Here is a 7,326-nt window from a genome sequence, read left to right on the forward strand (position 1 = left end):
TGTGGCTGTATAGTTTAGATTTTAGAGTTGCTGTCCAGTTTTAGAGTAGATGTTTTGGGTAAATGTTTTCTGTAGTTAATCTGGCTTTTCATGAAATTTGGATGGTTGTTAATGAATGTGAATGTCAGTGCCTCTTAATCTGATTTTGTTGGAAATCTTATCACAAGTTTGATATAAAGATTTGATGTCTACATTTACTCATTCTTGTGATGCAATATTATTGATGCACCAAGTGATGTTTCAAGCTTTAGAGAACCTGGGGAAAGCTGGATCAATGTGAGAGTTTTTAGGATTTTAGAATTGGTTAAATGAGAACTTCAACACTTACACATTAGGGATCCCCATTTGGCTATTTCCAAGAACTTTGTGCATTGTGAATATTGATTGAGGTTTGACCCCTTCCCTTCCCCAAAAGAATAATGCTCCGCTGATTTGGGTTGCCTAGTAACCAGGAATATGCATGTAACCCATGTGTATTTTTTACGTCAACAGTGGCCTGAAATATGAGTATTAAAAAAAAAAAAAAAAAAGAAGAAGAAGAAGAGTAATGTTCCGCTGTTTTGGGCAACCTAGTAACCAGGAATATGCATGTAACCCATGTGTATTTTTTACGTCAACAGTGGCCCAGAATATGAGCATGCAAGGCACTCTTGTTTGTGATCTTGTTGAGTAACCGGGTATCTTCATCACAAATGAGCGATATTCGCGTAAAAAGGCAAGATGACAAAAAAAAAAAATGGTTCATAAAGAATAAGTTTGGGGGTCAAATACTCAAAAGAGTATGAAACAAGTTCTTGAGGTTGTAAAAAGATATGGATTCCTAATTAGTGGAGAGGTAATCATTTGGTCAACATATTAGATCAATGAACTAAACTTGATGACCATGATTCAGCTTAGACTAGGGTGATCTGGGGCAAGATTCTTAACTTTCACACACACACACACTTGAGAGCATCCTGATGAGTAAAGTATGACATCTAAGTGTTATTGGCCAGACGTGTTGGATCTGAAAATTTAGAAAAAAATTGAGAGGCAACTTCTGTCTAACACTCATCCTATTGCATGATTAAGCCAGGTTATTTGCTTTTCTTTTCTTTTGATTTCTTAATGCTTTCATTAGTAGTTAGTTGTTGTTTTCATTTGTCTTTATTGCTCGAGGTCAAGCAATGTCTTAAGATTGATAACTTTTATACTTGAGATGGCTTGATTTAGGAGTATTTTGTCTTCGTTTTAGTGATAGTATTCATTAGGTGTTGTCTTATTTAGTCTTAACATGTTGCATTTTGTTTAGTTCATTATTATCACCATTACATGAATTTCCCTTCTTTTTATGGATGAATTTGACTGTTTCTCTTTCTTTTGAAAATGTAGGTGAAGATTCATAATAGAAGAACCTGTCCTCTAACTTTGTTGTAGAGTTGTTGCTGCATTGCTACAACAATGGAGCAGAATATTCTTAGATCCAATTCAAATGGAATTGACCAGAAAGGGCTAACTTAAGTGGACAAAATTCTTGTAAATACATGATGGTTTTCAGCCCTTTGATCTCAGGAGGAAAGTTCTAATCCTATGGCCAGAATCTAACCTAATGATTGAAGACATTTATGGAAGAAAGAGAAGAGAGGCAAAAGGGGAGATTGACAGACACATTCAACTTAGGTTGGGAATAGAGACTCGACTGAGAGAAGGGAAGATAGAACCAAAGCTGGAGCTCTTGTGGAAGCAAGGAGCTGTTGGAGTTGCTGATTTGCTGGAGAAGAAAGCTGGAGCTCATGTGGAAGCATTGAAGCCTTAGTTTCTTCTTGTTTTTATAACTCTATCTTCTTACTTTCTAGTCTCATGTCAACTATACTTGGTTTTATGCATTTGAATTCTATTATGGGCTAAATCTTAGCTGTGTTGGGATGATAGTAGTACCTAAACCTGAATTTTGATATGTAACTAATCATGTGTTCTTTAGTTTTATTGCAATCCACTTTATTGGTAATGAATTCAGCATGTTATATTGACTAAATTCAGTTCTTGAATGATCTTTCTCGAATGAATGTTATGATTTCATTAATTGGAAACTTAATGGAGTCTAGGTGTTTGTTGAATTGTGTGAGTTAGCATAATCTTTAATTAGGTTGTGTTAATTAGTAGATTGGGTAGGAATACCCAATTACCTCACATTACCATTGATTGGTTTGGGTTTAAATTGCATCCTTAATTCAAGTCTTTATAGGAATATGCAGATGTTGATTTAGGATGCTAGCTTATGTGTATTGGGAAATACCATATTGCCATTCATTCCAAGTTCTTGATTTATCTTGGGGTTGTAGTATTGCTTAGTATTTGTGTTATAAAAATTCAGGGGAAGGGAAACTTGATTCCTAACACACTTGTCACTCATTAAGTTTCTTCCATTGCTTAATCTACATTTTAGTTCCTTAGTTTTCTTTACCTGTCATTTGGTTATTTAGTTAGTTAATCACCAATCAACCTTGTTAATTTCATTTAAATCAATTTTACTTTTACATTGAAAGTTAAGGATATAATTCTCCGTGGGATTGATACTTTACTTATCATTTATTACTTGATTTAAGGTTAAACCGGGTCAGGTGAGTGGTTTTATCATTGCTGTAGTGTTGCTGTGGCATTGCTACCGCAACGAACACAGAATGTAATTTTCAACAGAGAATGTAATTTGTCAACAGAACATGTAAGACCCGTAGCTGAGGATCAAAACTTTGTAGTAGCATTGTGGCCACATCGCTACAACAAAGATAGTGAAATTTGCTGGATATTAAAACATGCTATGTTCAGCAGTTTGATTTAATGATAAGTTTGGCAAAACACCCAATCACTCTCTTTTTGTTCCCCACACTCCCTGCACATCAAAGATACATGTCAGAAAATTATCTGTCAGTTTTTTTATTTTTTTATTTTTTATTATTTTTTTATCACACATTGTGAACTACCCATGACTTTATTAAACACCTAAAGAACTAAAAACACACAATTAAACTAAAAATAATGAAATTTAAGTGACCTCCCTTCTTTTTAAGCCTCTTGAAGGATGATTGAAGATTTGTCCCGCTCCAATGGTGCTCCCCAATAATGCTTGATCCACTGCATGCTCTAGTTCCCAAGGCCATTTAATGATTTCTTCTTGTGCACCTTCCATAATTGGATTCAAACTCCTCTGTTGCTTCATGTACCTGTTGCAACATTCCTCCAATCAAATTTTAAGCTTTAATACTGAAGGACTGATCCCGTTGATCTCTACTATACTCCATCCCATTGCTCTTCTACACTTCGTCAGCAATTCAAGTAGCATATCTTCTTGCTCCTTTGTTAGCAGTGCTAAAACAAAAACATGGAGTGTTTTGGCGGCATCCAAATGGGCATATTGAGAGTGTTTTGAAAGAGGTGTGAACTCTAACATAGGTGGCTCTTCAATTGATGGTTTAGGGGCTTTAGTTTCAAGCTCAGATAATACAAGAGACTCAAATCTACTCCCACTCAATGCCTTAGCTGGTCTTGCCTCTAACAAATCCATAATTCTACTTGCTTCATCATCCACTTGTTCAATTTCTATTGTCAATGAAAGCTCTAGTGGGTTTTTAATACACTCTGTCTCCAACTCTTCGGAAACCAGCTCTTCAATGACATCAACAACAAAGCACTCTTCTATTGCATATGGAGATCTAGGATTTTCTGTATCACATGGCAATGATCCTTGAGATCGATTACTTAAAGCACTAGCCAGCTGTCCAACTTGATTCTCCAAATTTCTCAATGAAGATGCTTGACTCTGAATCGTTGCATCATTCTTTGCCATATACTCTTTCAATAAAAGCTCTATTGATGAAGAGGGTTCCATAGGTTGAATGTTCACTTGCTGTTGAGCACTTGGAAGCGGATGAGGTCGAGGCAGGATGGAAGATGGGCTTGCATTCTATCCTTGAGCATTCCAAGAGTAGTTAGGGTGCTGCCTCCAACCAAGATTATAGGTGTTGGCATATGGGTTATTGGCATTGCTGAAATTACCATCATAGTAAGCAAATTCTGGGTTAGATGGACAGCTATCAAAAACATGCTCCCCACCACTATATGTACACGAGAGTGTTGTATGTTGTTGAGTTTGTACAGCTGTAGTCAAGTTTACGGATTTTAACACACTAGTTAGGGATGACACTTGTGAAGTTAAAGTTGTCACTGCATCTAACTCATAAATCCCTGCCACTCTCTTATTTGCAGCACCTCTCTCAGCTGGCCATTGGTAGTTGTTGTTGGCCATTCTCTCCAAGATCTCATAAGCTTCATTGTAAGACTTTGCCAATATAGCTCCATTTGCTGATGCATCCACTATGGATCAAGTTTGTCCACTTAAACCATAGTAGAAAATCTCCATTTGAATCCAATGAGGAATACCATGGTGAGGGAATTTACGCAAGAGCTCCTTAAACCTTTCCCATGCCTCATACAAAGCTTCACCATCCAACTATTGAAAACCAGTGATGTCATTTTTGAACTTGGCATTCTTTGTTGCAGGGAAGTACTTCATCAAGAACTTCTCTACTAAATCATTCCATGTGGCTACTGATTGTGGAGGTAAGAAGTTCAGCCATGCTCTTGCCCTATCCCGCAATGAGTAAGGGAATAGCTTCAATCTCAAAGCTTCTTCAGTTGCTCCAGGTATCTTGAAAGAGTCACTTACTTCCATGAAGAGTCTAAGATGGAGTTGAGGATCTTCTATTGGCAACCCACTGAATTGACCTACTGTTTGAAGCATTTGAAACATCACCGGCTTAAGTTCAAAATGTAGTGCTTGAATATCTTGCCGTACTATGCTTGAATTCAGCTCATGTAACATGGGGACAGCATATGCTCTTATGGCACTGTCTCTATCATCACCCTCAGCTGCCATATTATTCTCATTATTATTCAATCCATTTCTCACTGCTTCAGCCATTGTTGGAACTGCTGCTAAGCCACGCTACTCCCTTCTTCGAGCTCGAAATGTCCTTTCTATTTCGATGTCAAAGGGTGCCAACTCTTAATCAGGCAGCGGACTCATACAAGGGTAAAAGCACCTGAGAATAAAAGGAAACTAATATCAAAGTAAAGAAATTTCAGTAGATAACTAAAACTTACTTCTACACTAATTATTAAAGACAAAATTCCCCGGCAACGGCGCCAAAAACTTGTTGCTTGTATCTCAAGATATTACGCAAGTATACGTATCGCAATCAAGTAATAAATGATAAGTAAAGTATCGATCCCACGGAGAATTATATCCTTAACTTTCAATGTAAAAGTAAAATTGATTTAAATGAAATTAATAAGGTTGATTGGTGATTAACTAACTAAATAACCAAATGACAGGTAAAGAAAACTAAGGAACTAAAATGTAGATTAAGCAATGGAAGAAACTTAATGAGTGACAAGTGTGTTAGGAATCAAGTTTCCCTTCCCCTGAATTTTTATAACACAAATACTAAACAATACTACAACCCCAAGATAAATCAAGAACTTGGAATGAATGGCAATATGGTATTTCCCAATACACATAAGCTAGCATCCTAAATCAACATCTGCATATTCCTATGAAGACTTGAATTAAGGATGCAATTTAAACCCAAACCAATCAATGGTAATGTGAGGTAATTGGGTATTCCTACCCAACCTACTAATTAACACAACCTAATTAAAGATTATGCTAACTCACACAATTCAACAAACACCTAGACTCCATTAAGTTTCCAATTAATGAAATCATAACATTCATTCGAGAAAGATCATTCAAGAACTGAATTTAGTCAATATAACATGCTGAATTCATTAACAATAAAGTGGATTGCAATAAAACTAAAGAACACATGATTAGTTACATCTCAAAATTCAGGTTTAGGTACTACTATCATCCCAACACAACTAAGATTTAGCCCATAACAGAATTCAAATGCATAAAACCAAGTATAGTTGACATGAGACTAGAAAGTAAGAAGATAGAGTTATAAAAACAAGAAAAAACTAAGGCTTCAATGCTTCCACATGAGCTCCAGCTTTCTTCTCCAGCAAATCAGCAACTCCAGCAGCTCCTTGCTCCCACAAGAGCTCCAGCTTTGGTTCTATCTTCCCTCCTCTCAGCCGAGTCTCTATTCCCAACCTAAGCCGAATGTGTCTATCAATCTCAGCGACTACTGCAATTTTGAGATTCCAAGCTGGTTCAGTAATTTTCTCTTGATCTAATTTGCTCCTACCCTATTAAAGGGTTAGTGGTGGTCCAGAATTTTTTTTCCCCCTTGGTGCACAAGACTTTGTCCTGTGAGACGATTTTTTGTTGCTTGATCAGCTTTATTGGTGAACAATACATTGCTCTGTGGCTACTACTTTTCCTTCTTGGGTTTCTTTTGTGCTCATACTTTAAGATGCTTGTCACTGGTCATCATTAATTGTCCACGTGTAATGCTACACGTGAGGGGGAGAATGGTACCTTATTCTATATCTCTTCAAGATGTGCTGACGGATATTACTTGTGAAGATCTTTGCCCTCAACTTATGGCATTCTACAACAATATCATTACCTATCTTTACCTATATTCCCCTTTTACCTACCTACTTGATTTGTAGTAACCCATACTACCTTACCTACTTGGTCTGCAGTAACCTATACTGTCTTTTACCCTGCCTACTAGGTCCGCAATAACCCATATTGTCTTTTACCTTACCTACTTGATCCGCAGTAACCCATATTGTATTTTACCTACCTACTTGGTCCGTAGTAACTCATACTACCTTACCTACTTGGTCCGCAGTAACCCATACTGTCTTTTACCTTACCTACTTGGTCCACAATAACCCATACTGTCTTTTACCTTACCTACTTGGTTCGCAATAATCTATACTGTCTTTTACTTTACCTTACTTGGTTCATAGTAACTCATACCATCCTTTACCTACCTACTTGGTCAGTAGTATCCCATACTACCTTACCAACTTGGTCCACAATAATCAATATTGTCTTTTACTTACCCATATTTTACCTGTTACTTGCCTTCTTGTGAAGCATTTATATGGACATTAGAGTTGCAATTTTGAAGATTTAGCGTGGATATTTCTCCCTACTACCAGCATTACGTGGATAATGTTTTTTGCCTACCTACTACTTGCGTTCTTGTGAAGCATTTATATGGACTTTGGAGTTACAATTTTGAAGATCTAGTGTGGATATTTCTCCCTACTACCGGCATTATATGGATAGTGTCTTTGATCCTGCTATACTTATGGACTTTGTTCATCTTCAACATCGTCGATTGTTCTCAATATTGGATGATTCTA

General features: G+C 36.8%; 1 non-coding gene across 1 annotated transcript; it reads left to right on the forward strand.

The window, feature by feature from the left end:
* Nucleotides 1-4,412: 4,412 nt before the first annotated feature.
* Nucleotides 4,413-4,519, forward strand: LOC149018266 (small nucleolar RNA R71). The gene has a single exon (XR_016173210.1). It is a non-coding gene; the product is annotated as a small nucleolar RNA R71 (small nucleolar RNA).
* The last annotated feature ends 2,807 nt before the right edge of the window (nt 4,520-7,326 follow it).

The sequence above is a fragment of the Hakea prostrata genome, chromosome 4 (assembly GCF_041222555.1).
Source record: "Hakea prostrata isolate BN-2017 chromosome 4, UWA_Hpros_2, whole genome shotgun sequence".
Classification (NCBI taxonomy): Eukaryota; Viridiplantae; Streptophyta; class Magnoliopsida; order Proteales; family Proteaceae; genus Hakea; species Hakea prostrata.